Raw genomic sequence first — 20,477 nt, forward strand, 5'->3', positions numbered from 1 at the left:
AACTGGATATGGGCCTGTAATTACTTATCATTGGTGCATCTAGTAGGACTTGACATATTTTAAAGAACTTAACTTGCAACAAAAAAACCCCTGAAACATCAGATTCTTGCCGTTTGAGAGAATTAAATCATGTTTTAACTCAGGTAGTTTCGACAATACTGCAAATGCAAGCTTGAAAACTTCAGAATCCTGTATTTTTTAAATGCAAATGCCTGATAAATGTCTATTGTTATATACTTGTAGGCCATGCAAGTCTAAGTGATATATTGATGTAAAGCTTATTCAGAGTTTTAGTATGGTTTTAGTGTTTAGTGTTAATAGGTGTGACAAAGTGTTTTAAGCCCATACCCTGAGGTAGAGAGGGGCAATGTTCATCTAATCTCTCTGGCTTTTAGAGATAAAGGGCTTGCATTCAGCCTTATAACGCCAGAACCGAGTCAAGCACAGGAGGGATCCAAGCGATGCTTTTTATTTCCAGCAGTCTCCATTTTTAGTGCAAGTCTGAGTCACTGTGCGACGGACTCCATATGCCGGCCTTTCCAACAGCAAGAGCAGATTTCATTACTGAACTGGTTTCTGCTAACAAGCTGCTGCTCCTCTCACTGCGCTCTTTGTCTCACGAATGTGTAGTTGTGGTTGTTTGTGTGTTCATGCGGATTTAAATTTGTCTGACTGTGCATGTGACCCTGAGTGACTTGTTTCCAATAAGAAAATGAAATCCATTGCACTGGATCCTCCCCCCCCCCCTCGCAGCGAACCATTTTCTTTTATTACTTCACCTGCACTTCCTTGAGCCACGGGGTGTGCTCCCATGCTGCACCTCGGCGAGAAGTATCGGCAGCATCTATCTTGTGGACAGAAGTGCTGAGTGGCTTTTATTTCTCAGCAGACCACATAAAAACCATAGCAATTAAAAGCTATTGGGCCATTCAACTTTGTCTTCTTAGGAGGAAAAAAATAAGAGGTGAGAAGCATGAGAAGGAAGCAGAGAAGAGGATTATACTATCAGGGAAACCTGAACTGATGAGGCTTAACAGCAATAAGACTTCTATATAAGGAGCTTGAGATGAAGATTGAAAAATTACAAAGTATGAATGAAACTGTGAAAATAAGAGTGATACATTCACAAAGGGACAAAAAAGAACACCAAAATGAGTGCAACCTGTTGGTATGTATTTTATGTAAATGATTGATCCCTGAATTTGTACGCACAAGACAAAAGGTTGTCATTACAATCTTTTTTGTGATCATTGTTTCAGAGCATTTCTATTGAAATTTCCAGTTATATTAACTTGCAGAAGCCATTATCTAAATTTAGGACTCAGAGAGACGAGGTAAAACTGGACATCTGAGTGTCACTGCAGATGGAAATCTATGGGTGACTGTGAAGGGTTGCTGAATTGTGTTCTGTCACTCAAATAGCTGGGCCAGGTTATTGCCAATTTCAATGCAATTTCAGCATGTTCAATATGCAGAACGTTTGGTCTCCATGTGCTTTGTCCTTTCATTAGTGGTCTCATTACAGTATACCCCCCAGAGGTCATGCAGAAACTGGTCTTGGTATCAACAAATGTTTGAAACAGAAGTGTTAATATGGAGAAAGTCAGTATTAATTAAAATGTACGCTGATTCTCATGGGCGTTGCAAATTTTCAAAATACAACTGGAGACCTCTCCTTTAACAGGAACCTGAACATAAAAAGGATTGCAGCTCAATGTGGATTTGTCAGGTCAAAGATCCACATCGATCTTCTGGCCATCTGTTAATTAATAAAATTCTGGGTCATTCCCAGATGGAAACCAAGACATAACTGTTGCATACCAAGATTTGCTATCCAGTTTAAAATATATTTTTTTAAGAATATTCTGTAAACCATAATTTATTGACCTATTCAGAAAAAAAGAAAAATGTATATGCCCACTGTTTTCCTTTCAGAATTTCCATTTAAATATCCCAGGAACAGCATCAGAAATCTCTGTCCAGAGCAACACAGCTCTATGAACACCATACATACTTAGAGCTTTAACACTTTGTTATTTACAGCCTCTTTCATATAACCTTAGAGAAAATTCCCTCTTTAAATTGATTGTGGTCATTCGTAAATCAGGAGTCCAGCTGGCTATTTTACATTCAGATGTGAGCTTTTATAAATAAGGCTGACATGGTGTAAGCAAAGAAAAGAGGCTGAAGAAATTGAAGAAGAAATTAGCAGGGTCCATTTAGAGGTTTAAGCATGAAACAGTGCTCAGAAATCTCTGATTCAGTAGGGTGGAACAACTTGGCTGCTTCAAAAACAATCCTAATATATTTTGAATTATTACAACCAAAACAATAGGAGTTTTTTGTTGTAGATTTAAATGGCACTATTACCAGAAACTTCTAAAGGTTAAAGTTCTGTTCTATGTTTAGCAAGATCAAATTTGGTAATTACTTCACTGTAGAATTCTGGGTGTGTTTTTACCTAAAATATTGTGCTTGGATGGTGGCACAGACAGCCCGTCAAAGTCAAGTCAAATGAGGACATGGATGCCCTGGAGAAGGACTACGAGGAGGTGGGAACCGACAGCGTTGCAAAGGAAGATGAGGTAGAGGAACACTGAAGGGTCCAAACTGTTTGTGAAATTGTAAGCTTGTAACGCTCCTGTTCTGGAGCAGTTTTTAAAGTTTATAACAAGATTGTGATGCTACACTTCTGGAGCTGTTTTTTCTGAAAGCGTTGTGCTTTCAAATAAATTTGATAAGTTCTGAGAAAAAAAGGTCCTTGCATCAAAACGTTGCCACCTAGAATTTAATTGGTGAGATGAGCAGCTGAGATCTCGCGAGAGCTGTGCATAAGTAAAATAGCGGTATATTGAAAATAACAATTGGATCTACTCAGGTAAAAGCAAGCCAATAAATTAAAATAAAACATCATAATGTTTAAATATTAACAATTGTGTCATATTTCCCAATAAAACACACTGGATGAGGAGATCTTTACCAGCCTGAAGAGCTACTTGTACGAGTGTTTCGACAACATCGTAATGAGGGAAGCCAAAAAGTTCCACAATCACAAACACACCATCATCAAAACACTCCCTATCGATCTCGACCAGCACGCTTCCACAATATCTCCAGAGGGGAGCTACAGCGACGTTCTGGAATCCATAGACAAGAAGCTAACTAGTCTGGATGCCTGTCTAGCCTTGGTAGAAGTCCTACACAAGTAATTTCAAGCTCTGAGGGAGTCGTTAGAGTACAGCCAGGAACAACTAGTTTCACTCACAGCCGAGAATCTATTGCTGAGGGAGGACATCAAGACGCACACCGATGGACTGATTCAGCTATCTGGTGATAATGGGAAGATGAAGAAAACCATTCTGGATGTGCAGGGCACTAGGATTAAAGATAGCCTTGTCTTTGCCAGTATCCCGGAGCAGCAAGACGAGGATGCCGGAAAAACAGTCCGTGAGTTCCTCCGGCAGCAGCTGAAACTTCTAGCTGGTGAGGTAAAACTCATCACGTTCACTGGCTCGGAGGTAAGAAGCCCAATAAAAACCACTCTCGACCAGTAGTACCTAAAGTCGAGCATTATAAGCAAAAAAAGCAGGTCAGAAGTCAGGGCAGAGAGCTACAGGGAACGAACCTAAGCATCAATGACCAGCTTTCAAAGGAAATCCTTGATCTCAGGCGACTATTATTCCCAATCAGGAGGAAATGCATTGCAGAGCGCACCAGGGCTACAGTGGCTGCAGACAAAGTTTATACTAATGGTCAGTTGTTCAGGGATAGGGAGGTAACTCTGTTGCTTTATTAGCACAACAACAGGTGCATTTAAAACATGTGACACTGGGTAAAAGAGAATAGAACTGAACATGGTGATACATTAAATGTATGTACAGCTCAGCAGGACATTTGCATGGTATGTTGGTTAGTCAGAGCTGGGTTTCTGTGTTATGGGTCATGGTCCTTCTTCTTTCACCCATTCTCCCTCTCTGCACTTTCTTAATTATCTGTATTTCTTTATCTTATTCTTCTACCTCTTTCCTGTTGATTAGACAACCACAAGCACTTTATATGATGTCACCTGGGTCTGTGTATATCTATTTCTATATGAACTTGCACTTTTCAACTTCAGCTTCCCACTCACATCTATGGTGAATCTAAGGTTTGTGACATGGAATGAGCATGAAGCTGGCACCAGAGTGAAAAAGTTGAAGATTTTTAACCAGTTTAAAAGATTAAAGGCAGACGTTGTGTTATTACAAGAAAATCACAATATCAGTTACATCTGTAAATGATCTTAACTCACCTGAGTTCCCTAATGTGTTTGCTGCCTGTTATAACTCTTGACAAAGAGGAGAAGCAATTTTAATCCACAAAAACATTACTGTCACTATTCTAAACAAAATTTTAGATCCTGAGTTTAGATGAATGATAAAAATATCTATGTATAACCAAAAGTTATGTATTGTCAGTATATATGGCCCAAATGTTCATGACCCCTCAGTCCTTAAAACTATTCAATGCACCTGGGTTGTTTTCTATTTTTAGGCAGGGACTTCAACTTTGCTCTAAATGAAGAAATAGACAGGTCTAATACAACAATCATTAAATTTAGTCAAACAATACATGAGTGATTATGGTCTTTGTGATGCATGGCCATCTCTTCATCCTAACAGTAAGGAATATACTTTATTTTCAAATGTCCATCACTCCTACTCTCGTCTCGACTACTTCTTAATCAGCAGCTTGCTGCTGTCTGACATCTCAGATGCTGTGATACATCCTATTGCTGTCAGTGATCATGCTCCTGTCTCTTTATCCCTTGTAAATAAATAAAAAAAATCCTACAAAACAAATGCTGGAGATTTAATTCATAGTTGTTTAAAGATGAAGAATTTATTAAATATTTTACAGAATAGTGGGCTTCATACTTAGAGTACAATGATCTACCAGGGACATCAGCGTTTATTCTTTTGGGAAGCAGGGAAAGCAGTGATGAGAGGTAAAATGATTTCATTCTCATCTCATAAAAATAAGATAGAAAACAAAAACATTCAAGAATTAGGAGAAACCATCAAATTATTAGAAGCCTCCTAGGAAGAGGGAAAGCTGGGTAAAATACATAAAGTAAAATTAGAATTAAATAAACATATTGAAAAGCAAAATATATTTTTAATTCAAAGACTCGTTTATGTATCTGTTTAGGTTAATGGCTAGGTTAGTGGTTATCCGTTCATTGTAGCTCCACTGCTCTCACTGTAGACTTTGAACATGGCTGAGAGTTGCATGAAATTAACTGCGTTTATGTTTATAAGAAGAAGAGGAAGGCCTCAGTAGAAAAACCTTGCTCTTCTGCCCCTGAAGAGCAGAAGAGCAAGGTAAGCCGGTCTTGCGCATGAGCAGTTATTCAAAAAGGGATTGGGGAAACTTCCGGAAAAATCACCAACCCAAGGAGTATGGACAGGGGAGGTCCCCCCTGCCCCCATCCTGATGAAGGGGTTCACCTCTCAGGACTGGGGGCCAGATACACCTCGCTATCCCAGAGAGATAACAAATGGGTTACACTACACAGAGACATTGCACACTTTTATAATACAACAGCAATACCAATTACATATGTACATTAATAAAAATTATTTTAAAAAACACTAATTCCTTACAAAGCACATCACTAACAAGGTTTCATTAGGCCCGTTTACACTACACCTAAAAACCGAGCCATGCCGAGACCGGTCCTAGCTTGGTCCAGTTAACTGAGATAAATGCAGCCGTTTACACACACAGGAGTTATCTCGGTTATCTTGGTTCCTTGGTTGCTCCTCGCCTCCTAGTGGCGATCTGCGTTACTACCGCTCTCTGGGATTGAAGGCGGGACCGAGCAAATCAAAATGGCGGCACCCGTCACATTCAGGATGTTATTGTTAGACAGATTCGGCTTTTGGGACGTGGATAAGACAAATTAACGTCTAATAAGGATTTACAGACGCGGGAAACAACAACAGACGCTGAGGTTCATAAGCAGAATCATCTCTGGAAACCGTGTGGCACGGTAAGGAAGCTAGTATTATTATGAATGTCTGAAATTTGTCTGAATGGAGTGTGAATCGGGACGTGCAGCCAGACACGCCGGGAAACCCGCGGACAGTCAGCTGACTGTAAGGGCATGACGCGGTCTGCTCATGCGCTCCTCGTTCTCAGGGAACCGGGATAAAAAAAAACAGTCCGAGACCTACTGATGAACTGGTCTGCAGTTAGCGCGGTCCGGTTATCGTTAGCGCGGTCTGGTTCAGTCTGCTGACCATTTACACACAAGAGTTATCTCGGTTACCGAGCTCGGACTGGTCTCGGCTCGGTTAAAAAAGTGTAGTGTAAACGGGCCTATTGAAAACTGTAAGTTAAAAAACACAACAAAAGTTCCTTTACTTAAAGCACGTGCCATATTCTCATGATTAGAAAAAACTGAAGAAACCATTAAAAAAATACATGCTCCTCCAACCTCGTAATACATTATTGAAAGACTAAACTGGTTAATGAGAAAATTGTAATCTAGGGAGCTTTGACATTCTTCATGAAGCTGGATAAGCCCTTCATCAGTCAGCCACTACTGCATTGTCACTACCTCCCTAGGCAGTTTACAGGACTCACACCAGCAGGTTGACGTGAGCCTCCGCTGCCAAAATGAACTATTTTCTGAAAAAAGGCTTATTAGAAAGAACCAAAAATTCAAGAGCAACATTGAAAGAAATGTCTTTCTCTGTCGCCTGTTCCAAAAGGAGGATATTTTAAAAATTGCAAACAAATAACAAATAAATGTTCAACGAAGCCACATGTAATAACCAGTACAGAGATTCAATCCAGAAAATAGGCTTGAAAGAATATTGATAAAAGAAAGCTTTAACAGCACATTTTACAAGTATGTTTTTAACTTGTGACATTTAGTATGTTTTTACAAAAAGAAATCTACTTTCATATAAGCTACTCCATCCATCCATTTTCTAACACGCCTATCCCTATGTGGGGTCACGAGGGGTTGCTGGTGCCCATCTCCAACTGTCAATGGGTGAGAGGCGGGTAGACCCTGGACAGGTCGCCAGTCTATCGCAGGACACATATAAGCTACTATTGTTGTAAAATATACAGTAGATGCTCTTGCAAAAAGTTATCCAATTAAATTTAACAGTATTTGCATTAAAAACTGTTGGCATAGCATTATTATTTATTTATTTATTTTTTGCTATTTTCTTTTTTTACTTTATTTATGTGTAAGCTCCACTATAAGCAAAGCCCAGCTCTTTAAGTTTGTTGTAGCGATAAGAATATTTCTAACACCACAGTCAATCCAGCAGCTGCTCTTGTTGCTGCCACAGTGGAAGGTCATTTTCACAGTCTATCTGCTTGAAAAAAAAAAACTGTCTCCTTCTGAGCATTCAGAACGGAGATGCAGGTGCACAGCATAGTACAAGTTATAAACCTACATATAAACTTAGAAGTGCCTGTCATTTTTTCAAGTCAAGAAAATTACATCAGATATCCTCCTGAATCCTAACACTGTGTGTGCATTGTATGGTCCTCATTGCTCCACCAAAATCTATATCCATTTTCCTCTTTGGTGATAGCTTTGGATTTTTTTTTTGTACTTCTTAGATAAACTTTCCCCCATGGACCTAATTTTTTTTTTGTCACCTTGCCTGCCAGTTTTTCTGACTTTTTTTGTGTTTCAAAGTCTACTTGTCTTTGTGCCTCTGTGTCTCTGCTGACCAGACAGATTCAGTGTATTCAAATGGAAGTTAAGGACAGCTTGTTGCATTATTCAAACACTTCAAAGACGGGCAGAGCAAGGAACAATGACAGGCAAATGCCTATTAAAGCAGATTGTTTCCTGTGCCAAGAAATCCAATGAACACCATTGAAAAAACATGGGAAGCATTAGCATTGTACAACTACATTTGTCACATGAGAGTTTTTCAAACACACTATAGTCCCACAATGTAGGCAAAAGTAAGAGGTCAGTAAGAAGTCAGTTACAGAGCCTGCAGTGAACCTTAGCAGAAATAACTAATTTCACAAGCTTCTTGAGGAAAATCCCCCAAAAAAATGAAACCAATATCCTGGACGGTTTCAAGCTATCACAAAACATGCAGCTAAGTGCCATAGAGCCCTCAGGTCCAAACACTGGGATTCAACCTCTGTGAAAAAAGTGAAGGAAAAGTTACAGTGAGGTGGATACTCTTACTATAATTGACTCTCTTTTTAAAGACTGAATTGGGTTTTTCAGAGTTTGCATTAGTGGAAGTTTAAAGCATGTTAAGCAGCTGTAAAAGTTTATTTAGACAAATTCTTCATATCTTCAAATGGCAAAGAGGTTTAAATTAATGTTAATGAAAACATAAGATCACAAAAACTGATTCAAGATGTTTGACTGAACTTGTTTTACTAAGAATTCAGGGGCAACTTACCGGACAAATAACTTATTCTGCTCCGTACTTTATAAACTTTTTTCACCTGATATATTGATCTCTTGGTGCAATATGCATACAATGTATTCATAATTAATATAATCATTGATCTGTCACATCAACTAGCAATTTTGCTACCGGAAGTATTGAAAGATGGCTGCTGATTAATTGTGGCACTCTTTCTGACCTTCTGATATAGTGATCTGTTTAGACCATAGGGAGTAAATTCATGTGAATTCATCCAATGGGAACAAACAGCTTGCCAATAGCCTTTGGCTATCTTGTTGTGCGAGTAAGCACACTGTGTCCCCTGGCCAGATCAATGTTTCTCGATTAAGGCTGCCTGGGTTCCCCCCTACAAAAAATAAGCTATCTTCTTTTAATGTACAACTTCAATTCATATTCCTTGAAACATGCATTTAAATGTAGTTTTGGACTGAATTGAACTCATACCTGTACATGAAAAGAGGTGATATGTGCAACACACAAATTGAAAAGGCAGTATTCACAGACAGACAGACATCATCTGCATTATGGTATTTAGCAGAAACGTCAGATAGTGCAGAGTCCCACTTAAAAATCAATGGGCATTTGCAACAATCAATAGCTGGGTTCCTATGAGAAGCAATTAGAAAGGCAAACCTTGCAGCGCTGTCTGCTTCCGCCTCTCTGTTGTAGGGTCAGAACAACTTTAAACACTGCAATAAAATCTGGAATACCAAAACATAAAAGATAATTTGTTGTCATTATATAATATTAAAAAATAAAACCAAAGGATTTAAAAGTTTTGACTGCTGATTTCTACAATCATCTGTGATCTGTAAAATGCATCATCCTACATAGCATAAAAGACCATTTTTTTCAATCCTGAACAAATCTCATTCCATTCTCAAAAGTCAGTGAGCATAGAGGATGGATTTTAGAGACTTGCTTTTTAAAATACATATAGTAAAACATTATATGATATTTTTTAATATAGTCTTTATTGAATTAATCTATGTTTTATTCACATGAACTTCAGCTAAGCCTTAATAGAAAAATGCAATCAGAGAAATTCTTCATCATTTCATATCCATTGTTCACTTTTTTTCATCTTTACATGTAAACAATTAGAGGAAATTAAGATGAATTTAGCTCCCAACCCTCATAAAGATTAGTCCTAGTTATTGTATTTTTAAATCAATTACAAAATTCATCCATCATAAACTGTCATTTGCACTTAACAGTTTTCAGGGTTTTTTCTTTGTCGAAAAGTCTACACAAATGTTAAGCATTCAAGTAGCTGAGGGCAAAACTTTTTTAATGCTTTTGCATATAATTTGGTGTGATTTTGTAGATTGCTGTGGCAAAAGTACTTTAAATTTTAAATATTTTCAGGAAGGCCCTGTCTTTAATAGTTATGTTAGATTTCAGGCACTAGCTCATAAGCCCCACAGGCTTGTCACCTTGGTAACAAAAGTGTGTTAGACCATCTATGCCAGAATAATGCTGTCAAAAAAGAATAATTAAACAGTACAGAGTCTTCAGCTATATTCCGTTTGATAATTCCTCAAAACTCAAAAGGCTCTTCTGCACCTAGACCACCTTCCCTCCACATTTGAAATGACTTTAAAAGAAAGAATAGAGAAGTCTCACATTACAAATAGTGCATAAAAATAAATGAACTGGATGAAAACTGGAAGGCTGAGCCGAGGGACAAGTTAAAACTAAGCTTCATGCAAACCATGAAAGGATCCCACATTTCAATTAGGTACAGAGCAGCAAATGTTAAATGTTAATGTATTACCTCACTGGAGTCAGCTATACAGTTAACCTAATGCAGAAAAGACCTATGGTGTTTTAAATCAGTAAGATGTATAGCCCACCGTGAACTTAACTGCTCTTAATATGTGCTTCACTGCCAGTGTGGTTAAAGGGGATATGCAGGGGCACAGAAACACAGAAAGAAATGGAGTGTGCTTTTAAAGCCAAATGAAGCTATGTAGCAGCCTTAAAGGTGCCATGACATCACTGTATAAACCATTTCATGTAGTTGATATTACTGTATATGCAAATTCTCCAAACAAATAACGTCAGCTTGTGGTTTAGTCATGCCAGTTGTCCCTCCTCAGTAAAACGGTTGGGTGCGGTAATGATATGCAGCTCTACCAAGCTGACTTCACTCTGATCGGCTACAACCATATTTGTAAAACTGGTCAATCGCACCCCCTCACACCACTTTCCCCCTCCATAAACCTCCCTTCCTGACGCAATATTCTGTTACAAATCCATATAATGGCTGGTGGAAGTATTTGTGTTGCAGCTTGTCAGACAGGCGAGGCAAAGCTGACTAAAGGCTTGAACAAGGCAGCGTGATTCAACACAGTGGGACTAATGTCCGGGGTCCATGGCAGCAGAGTAGCGAGCTCCACGGTAGTACCGCGTTGTTCTGCTATCCGTCATGGGGTGAGATTTAAGCTATACATGCCATGAAAAAAAATATCTGGTACTCAACAACAGGTAAATTTAATCTCTGATGATAGAATAGTCAGATGTCAAATGTTTTATCTTAAAAGATTTATTCTGAATGCTGATGAGTTTATTACTTTTTCTGTAATTTGTTAAATTTGCTTAAATGTTTGAAAAGGAAACCAATATGTAATGCATTTTAAGAAATACATTCTTATATATTTTTTTCTTGATTTATTTATTCCAGTTATCTATTAATATATGAATCATTGTTAAGAGTTTAATTACAGTCAATAAGGAAAATGTTAATACCGACACTGCAAAAATCCATGCATGAAAACATACACTCCTTTATAAAGGTAGGAGACCTGTTGGCTCACCTTGGGTGTAAAAGCTAAAGTTGATCCTTCAAGTGCTGGTACCTGGGTTTCTCCTGCCAAATAAAAAAACAAAACAAAAAACAAGAGGTTGTAGATTATTTAAATATTTATTTTCCCTTTTACATTTTTAAGTAGATTTTTTTCAAATGAAGTGCAACACAGCTGGATAAAACACAGACACAGTATAACAGAATTACATCAAATTTTTAAAAATAGATTGTTGAAAGAGAACTATTCCTAGTTAATATTGTAAACACACTAAAGATGATTGCAAAACAATTAAGTGAATTAATTTTATAAAATATTTGAACATTTATAAAACATGTGAAGGTGAAGGATACAAGAGTGAAGCATGAACCAGACGTGAAGACTCTTGACAGAAACAGCAAGTGCTGGTGTGGTTTAAGTGCATAAGATGAAGTGTTAATGATTTAACCCGGGTTGTTGTATAAAGCACTTCTTTCGTTGGCTCCTGGCACAATGCTAATTAGATTGTCCTGCTACTCTGAGCTATTTGCACTGATTTACTTTTTACAGCATGCATAAAAAAACAAACTGAAAGGTGGCTTAAATTTTCACAAAGACATGAACAGGAAGACCAACACATTTGCAAGAATAATCCTCCTGCTGTCAAATTAGAATTATGTCAACATTTTGTCAGAGCTTTGGATTTCGACAAGAACGTGCCGTCTTGCAAGACTGCCTGATGAGCTGTTCCCACGTGTTTGTTTGGAGAAACCTCGATATGTACGTCAGTCCTGTCAACTTGGAGAAAGAGACTCTGTTTTTCATGCCAATGGGAAGGGGGGGGGGGGGGGGGTTTGGCTAAAACATCTAAGCCTTGTTGGTACATTGGCCCATGCATGGCCTGCGGTCATGAACACCTATGCTAAAAGAAAGGCACTGCTGTGGCTGGCCCTCTGTAAAATTAAATTGTGGGCCAACTGAAAGGACCCTGGGACAATGTTCCCAATCTTGAGAGAGACACTGTTTTGGTACCAGAACATAGAACCCACGTATGACCGTTAAGTAAGAACAAGCCTTCTGTCACTCAGGTGGTATTGTTTATATTACTGACTACAGCAACATTACTGACCACAAAGAGACCCATGGTCACATAATCTAAGGGATAGATTCCTCCTTTTCTTCTTTTCCCCCCTTTCTCCCCCATCCATTCAGAACTAGATAGATACTCAGAAACAACTACAAGATGTTCCCACACAGAGCAGAGAAGATAAAAAAAGATTGGAAAAAGGTTTAATAATACACAGCCAAATCTTAATTTGTTATTCTAGCCAAAGCTGTTTATACCCTAATCATTACAAGTAGATTGTGGGCTTTTGTTAATTGTAATTGTCAGTTTAGTTTGTTACCTATGTTTCTCATAAGTAAATACCAGTTATTCCAGCAGTAGCTTTGAATGATTTTTTTTTTCTCTCTCATGGCTTGGGTTCTGTGTTCTCCCTAATTACATGGTCTACTAGAGAATATGAGACTGGTTTATCTAATGAATTATGTGATAGTGTGATAAAATAGATTAAAATAGTGTTAATCCACAATGATGCACCTTTCCACTGTTGTCTCGTCAGTCCAAAGGATATATCCTCAGATGTCTTGGAAACCATCAACTATTCATTTTGATGAGGAGTGGGTTTCACCTTGGAAATCCCCCATGGATGCCATTATCCTCACGTTTCTTCCTTTGTTAGTGAATTAGCCTCTCTGAGCTCATGCATGTGAGGCTTTTAGTGTTCTAGATTTTGTTCTCAGTTATTTGGTGCCCAAGGAGATTTCAGTATGTCTCTCTGACCTACCAATGCATTAGCAATGGTTTTTGACCCTTTTCAGACTAATAGATGCAAATTAGTTTGTTTCTTAAAATCAGGACATGATGTGGTGGACATCTTGTAGCCTACGTCATGGTGTCAGTCAGGTTTAATTTACGTAATTTCTCAACTGAGACGACCTGGGAGTGATAAGGCCTGGGAGTGGCTACTGAAATTGAACTAAAATATTTTTTCTTCACAGTTAAATCATGTTTTAACAAGGTGATCAGTTACTTTGTTTAGTAGTAGTTTTCAATAGTGCCCCCCCTCCCCCAGGGGGTGTGCGAGAATGACAGAGGGGGGAATAGCCTTGCCCCTTTCCTGTTTTTTCAGACCGTTTGGTCTTAACCTGCAGTCAGCAGCATAAATATCAAGGGATTCTCAGTAATCCTCAGAGCAACATGTAGCATGCTCTCCATTCACTCCACTATGGACCTTTACGATTTGTTTAATTACATTTATTCGGGGGGATTGGCGGAAACCATAAGTTTAAAGCTGATTTTAAACAATTTAAACAGCTTGCAAACATGTTGCTTTTGCAATATATTCTGTGTTTCATGGTTATTCTGTACATTAGCACCTTGTTGGCACTATGCTAGCTGTGTTAAACAGTATGGTTTGAAACCGATGTTATATATTCAAGAAAAAAAAAACATTTGTGGTTGAAATGTCTGATTTAAAGTCGCTATAAGTAATACTGACACCTTGAGGCTCAAATTGGTACAACAGCTGGCAATCACAACAATCTAATATGCCGTTTTTAAACGCCGTGTTGCTGTAGTGAATTTTTACTTACATGGGATAGGTATATGATGTTGCATTCTGTTCTATTTCTGGTCCATTTCTCTTACTGGCTCCCATGTTAGCAGGCTGTGGTCTTTTGCCAAGATGAAATACCAATTGCTGAGCTGTGTTGGGAACTCTCATATGATTTGCTGAAGAACCAGGAAGTGAATACAAGCTACATTCTGAACCAAAATCGTTTTAGACTGTACGTCTACGTTTGAAAGGAGAAAAACATAGACCAGGAATGTTACTACTATCCCAGGTGACAAATGAGAATGATTTGGGTTGATTTTACAGTGAATATCTTACTTATAGCTCCTTTAAATCCAGTATAACTTTGGTTATGTTTCATATGATTTACTCTGAAGGTCTAAATTTGTGGTTTGAATTTGTGTTTATTGAGGGTTGTCAAATACTTAAGATTGATGACGTGTGAAAACACAGCAATAAACAACCACTACAATCAGAACTGGTTTATAATATTAATAGCACAACAGCTTCACTGCATTGTTAATGTAGCGATCAACATTTGTTGATGAACAATATTAATAAACTTCTGAAAAAGTATAAAACTTAATTTAACAGTAATTTGTCTTTAATATTAATGGCTTCATATTATTCTAAATTGTTGTTAACATCCAGGGTTTCCCCCACCGTGTTACAAGTCTGGCAGACCACCAGGCTTTAATCAACCCCCCGCCAGGCTAAGCATCATTTGTTTGTTTTAAATGCCTCAATGTTTGAGAGCAACGTGAAATGGTCAGGTAAGTTCCCATCTGGGAGAAAACCTCCCGGTATAACTAAGCTAACGCTCAAGCTCGATGCACACTACATTCACGCTGCGCCCACCACGACACCTACCGCAAGGATTACCCCATTTTGTGGGGGAAACCCTGATATCATATTGTTTATACAATGTTGCAATGTTGAAAAGTTCTAGTTGTTAGAAATCGTACCTTTAGAATGATTTAACTGTAATAAAATGTAAAATTAATAACAGGTAATCTTCAGATTTACGGTTTCAATGCATAAAGAGAAAAAAACAGTAAAAGTTATGTTTTTGACCCATTTGCTGAGTTGGGGGGGGGGGGGGGGGGGGGGTCTGAAATTCTTTTATTCTTCAAAGCGGGGTGCAACAGAACATATTTGAGAACCACTGGTTTATATAGAGAAAGGCAGGTTTTGATAGCTTTTTTTTTACATTAATAAAAATCTTATCTCTGTTTAATATAACAATTTGTTATATAATATGAAACAGCAAAGTGTCACAAAAAGAAGCAAATAAACGACTTTTTGCAGCAAATACTGTTGGAAGATCTGCATTTAGATATTTTGAAAATATTATGGTTCCTAATTCAAGCACATCCGAAGTCTGAAGATATATATTAATAACAGAATCAATCAGGAAAGGAAGGCTTGGATTACTTTTTGAAAAATGTACAATTGTTGCAGCATTAAGGTGTCTCAGTGACTGACACATTTTAGGAGCTGACAAAGGCAGCTAAAATTGAGCAGGGAAAAATCCTAGCTCAGGCAATCAGTGGTATTAAACCACAGAACTCATCAAAAGGAAACGGCAAAGGAAATAATAGGCACTGACTAGGACCTTGTTTACTTTGCAGAGGGGTTCTGTGCAGCTGTAATTAGAGGATACATTTTACTGTAGCCATATGTGTGTGCACAAGTGTCTAACTTTCATATAACTGCTCCCTCCGACTTATCAAACTAAGTGCCTTCTTCTTTTTAGCTGAGTTCAAAAACTGTAAAGTGCCCACCAGAGCTTTAGAAGAGACAAATGCAAACACTGGAACTTACAGATGGTGATTATAAATTATAAATCCCTTTACACAGAGAGTCTAAAGGATCTGACAGTGCTGACACTCCTTACATTCAGACACATTATCTGTCACAACAGATTGTACATTAGGTGAGAGGATGGCGCAAGGGGAATTGTGTATCCTTGCTGATGTTAGAGCATTAAAAAATGCACAAGGTTAACACCACCCCTCTTGTAATATTAGTAGATCTCATTAATGATAAAAAAATTATCGTTTCCATGCTGAGCATGGAATTCAAGCACACTTTTTCCATGTTACTTTGCAGTGTAGTTATAAAGCATCTAAGTTGAATGCTTTGTTTGAGCTATCTTCTGCAAGCACCAATATGGAAAGTAGGGTGCATATATTTTATTTGTCACAGTTCAAACCATGGTTGTGGAGTAATATATATATATATATATATATATATATATACATCCATCCATTTTCTAACACGTCTATCCCTTCTGGGGTCGTGAGGGGTGCTGGTGCCTAGCTCCAGCTGTCAGTGGGCAAGAGGTGGGGTACACCCTGGCTAGGTCGCCAGTCTAGCGCAGGGCAACAGAGACAGATAGGACAAACAACCATTTACGCACACACTCACACCTATGGAGAATTTACTCACACTGTGGGAGGAAGCCAGGGGACCCGGAGAGAACCCACGCATGCACAGGGAGAATATGCAAACTCCATGCAGAAAGACCCAGGCCAAGGGTAGGACTCAAACCCAGGCTGCATGGCAACTGTGCTACCCACTGCACCACTAAATACTTCTTAAAATTAAACAAGAATTATCACAGGTTTAGATTACCATTATAAACCATAAACTATTCCTGGACATAGTCAAATTTTGAGTCTAAATAATTGATATGATATTCAGAATGATATTCAGAATTTTAATTACAAAATGATAATCTTTACCAATCTTCCCACTGTGGATGTACTGAAATGCCTCCATAGTTTTACATACCCCCCCCCCCCCCCCCCCCTTTCTAATATGGATACCCGAAGAAAATGGACATCTGTTCAGCTATTGCTGGTGCTGAAAACTTCTGATCATTGTTGCACTCTGATGAGAAATTTCTGCTCACAATTCATTGTTGATTACAGACAGTAAAATATTTTTTACATCTGATTACTCACAGGGTTTCTGGCTGATGAGCCATGAAGAGACAGTAAACTAATATCAGGTAGCACTGGGTTGTACCACCTTTGACTTAAAAGCTACCTACTACTAATTATTTGTGGCAAAATACTCTACAGAGCGTCAGAAATGTTCCTCTGAGACTTTAGTCCATATCGACATGATAACATTGCACAGTTGCCGCAGATTTGTTAGCTGCACATCCATGATGTGAATATCTCATCCCAACACATCCCAAAGTTGCTCTGTTGGACTTGGATTTGGACACTGTCATGACCATTGAAGTACAGTGAAGTCTCTATCCTGTTAAACAAATCAGTTTATGATTATCTCGCCCCTGTTGGATAGTGAGGTATGATAACTGTAGCTATCACAAGATGGGTACACTGTAGTCATAAAGCAGTGTTGGGGAAGCCTGGCGTTTAAAGACTATTGTTCTGCATGTTTTACATGTTTCTCTGCTTGAATACAACTTTTTCTCGTGAGCTAATCATTAGCAATTTCCTGCAGAATCAGTGCCAGGCTTAGAAGATGATTCAGCTACTTCATTCAGATGCCTTGGAGCAGAGACACTACCATAACATGCAGAACATTGGCCCTCGGAGACCAGGACTCCACAGCTCTCTCACAATGGGATGAATATGGTCAGCAGTAATACTCAGTTATGCTTTGACCTTTAACCAATGTTCCCTTAGAGGCCTAAAGTGGGCCAAAAAAAATCCCCAACAGTATTACATCAATAGCAACAGTTTAAACCATTGACACAAGGCGAGATGGATCCATGATTTCATGCTCATCTGAATGAGAGCTGAAATCAATACTCATCGGACTAAACAACATTTCAAAATTGGTTACTGTCAAGATTTGGTGAGACGATGCAAATTTTTGCCTCAATATCCTTTTCTCAGTCAGGAAAAGAACGAGGTTCCTGAGTGAACCTTTAATCAGATGGACTTGCTATATATTGTTGTGCATTCCAAGATGGTTGCTTATCCACATACCGTTGTTGTAAAGAGTGGTGGAGCTACTCTTGCCTTTCTATCAGCACTTTAAATCGTCTTGTTACTGACGAGTGCTATATAAATAAACGTGCCTTGTCTTACCTTATCATTTACATCCACAGAAATGCTACTCTCTGAAAATTTATTGTATTTTGGTCTATTTTATATAAACAAAATAGATGATTTTGTGTACTGCAAAAAGGGAACTGAAAGTAAGTAAAATTTTCTTGAAATGGGTGTTATTATCCTTCAATAGACTGGCGACCTGTCCAGGGTGTGTTGGGTAATGGAGGGGGGTGTATCGAGGCTTGCGTCATTAAGAGGAGGAGCCTCAAATGACGATTGCCGAAGCCAGCCGTACCACATGACTGCTTCAGGGAAGCAGTTCAGATTGCCTGCTAGTTATGACAGGCATTTAAGCATCTCAGTATTCAGTCAAAAATGTGGGTGTTTTTTTGTTGAGTTATTGTCAGTAAAGTTTGATTGCTTGGATATTAGAGTTTGGATAGAACTTTGACAGTTTGGAGATTTTAGGCGAGATAAGGAAAGATAGTTTGGAGATTGAGGAGAGTGAGGATAGGATAGAGGATGGAGCCAGCTAGGAAGAGGAGGATTTCACCTATGTGTGGACATTTTGACTTGACTTCTCCCAATAAGGTAAGGTAAATCTAACATACTCAAGATTCATTGGATTTCCATATCAAGAACTGTATTTTTCACTGTTTCTTAATTTATTTATAGATAATGTACATTAACTGCTTACAAAGTGACATCCCTTTATTAACATCAGAGCAGTTCAGTATTGCTGGAGGGTGCCTTTCTTTGCTGTCTCCATTTTATGATGACACTGTTGAGCTGTCTGCAGAGGAAAATGATTCTGCCTTCAAAGTGGTTTCCCTCATGAAAACGTTGGAGCAAAGCCTTCAGGAAGAGATGATAAAGTCAGCACCAGCAGCTTCATTAGAAGTTGGACACCACCTCATCAGACAACCTTGGCAAAAGCGTCAGATTTTGCAGTCCATGAGCATCCTACCCCTTGCTACCCTCCTCGACCCTAGATTAATAGTTACAGTTTTTTCAGACAGACTAAAGCCACCAAAGCAATTAAGAGACTGACCTCAGAGTGCGCCATCATTCTGCATTCTAGACAGAGTTCATAGAAAATCCCCCAGGCTTCCACCTCTCCTGATATCACTGGAGGTAATATATTATTTGTCATTTTGAGATCAGTTATTTATATTAGAACACTTGCTAACATGATCAGCTGTTTTCTCTTAGGTAGCAAACTGTGCCATTGTTTGGACACGAGTGTAATGGAGGCAAGAAAAACGCGAAAACTGCAGACGCCACAGTTGAAGTCCAGCACTACCTTTTAGAACAGAATGGAAAATCCACTGTACTAAGAGAGGCAAAAACTACTCTACCCCACTTTACACAAACTTGCACTTGCACTTTTGTGCACACCAGCATCTTCAGTGCCTTGTGAATGTATGTTTTCAAAGGCCGGAGAGAGTGTCAAAAAAGGATCAATTAAGACCAAAAACTGTTGAAAAACTTGTATTTCTTCAGTTAAAATGTCTTATTTTGCACATCATTGTCCAAGTTGCACAAGCATATACAGTACCCTCTTCCATGCTCCAAGATTATGCTTTTCGTAGAAAATTTAAGTGCTGAATATGTTAAAAAATATTTCATTATACACATGTGATAATCAAAGGATAAATTAATGGTTTTTACTTATCAATGATCATTTCCAAGGGCCCTAAATGGTAAAACCACAGACAAGCATTACAGATAATGTTGCTGACTGTGATTATGCACTCAGCCAGTAGGCGGTTTCATGTGAAAATTAAGCTTCGACAAATGAACCCTTTGCTGAAGCAATTGGCTCAAGTGGTTTAATACCTCATGAAGCTTCATCTCACCATCACTACTTCCTACTTTACCTCGTCTTGCCATGAGGTGGTCTGCGGCTTTGCAATAACAAGAAGAAGAGATGCCTGCCAGTATCAACACATTTTTTTTTTAGATTTTTGTTTTAACAAAACTTTACTGAACACTTCTAGAAACAATTACATTCACCATTACTTCCGTAAACAGTGCACTGCTGTGTGATCTCTCTTTCTGTTATCTGCGCATGGGGGTTGCTCTTGAACCGTTCAGACAGAAGTTTGTTGGCGGTTGCATATAATACTAATATGAACGGCCAGGTTGGTGTTGCCCACACCAACCTGCAGAAATACGCCACAGAGGTTGTTGTTGTTTTTTTTTAATACACCAGATGCATAGGGGGCAGTGTACTGCAAAACTAAAATGTCAGCCAATCAGAGTCCTTGAAAACAACCACGACTTTCTGTTAGGAATGAATCATGGCGCCAGGAGGTTCAATCTTGTGGACAGAGAAAGAATTTGAGCTTCTTTTAAACACCATATTACAATATAAAGTTAATAAAACTCTACTGTATGGCTAAGTGTATAAACAATGGTCGCACATGTTTGACGCAGCGCAGCAACATACGTTGCAGACCGTGATACGCCGGACATTAATGCCTGTCTTTTCATGACCAGAGCCTTTATAAATCTCCACTTTGGCCGGAGTTTTAAGGATCTTTAGTTTAATGGATCCGTAACGCC

The 20,477-nt window shown here is 38.6% G+C and overlaps 1 protein-coding gene across 6 annotated transcripts in view; it reads right to left on the bottom strand.

Moving 5' to 3' along the window:
* The window catches only part of tnr (tenascin R (restrictin, janusin)), a 267,967-nt gene that overhangs the window by 168,610 nt on the left and 78,880 nt on the right, over positions 1-20,477 (bottom strand). For 5 of the 6 annotated variants that reach the window (XM_036138169.1, XM_036138171.1, XM_036138167.1 and 2 more), the window contains 2 exons: positions 11,270-11,322; positions 9,084-9,151 (listed from right to left, as the gene is read on the bottom strand). The gene's annotated coding sequence lies outside the window, so the exon portion shown is untranslated. The remainder of the gene's footprint in view (positions 1-9,083; positions 9,152-11,269; positions 11,323-20,477) is intronic. The other variant, XM_036138170.1, reaches the window with a different exon arrangement.

The sequence above is a fragment of the Fundulus heteroclitus genome, chromosome 6, assembly GCF_011125445.2.
Source record: "Fundulus heteroclitus isolate FHET01 chromosome 6, MU-UCD_Fhet_4.1, whole genome shotgun sequence".
Lineage (NCBI taxonomy): Eukaryota > Metazoa > Chordata > Actinopteri > Cyprinodontiformes > Fundulidae > Fundulus > Fundulus heteroclitus.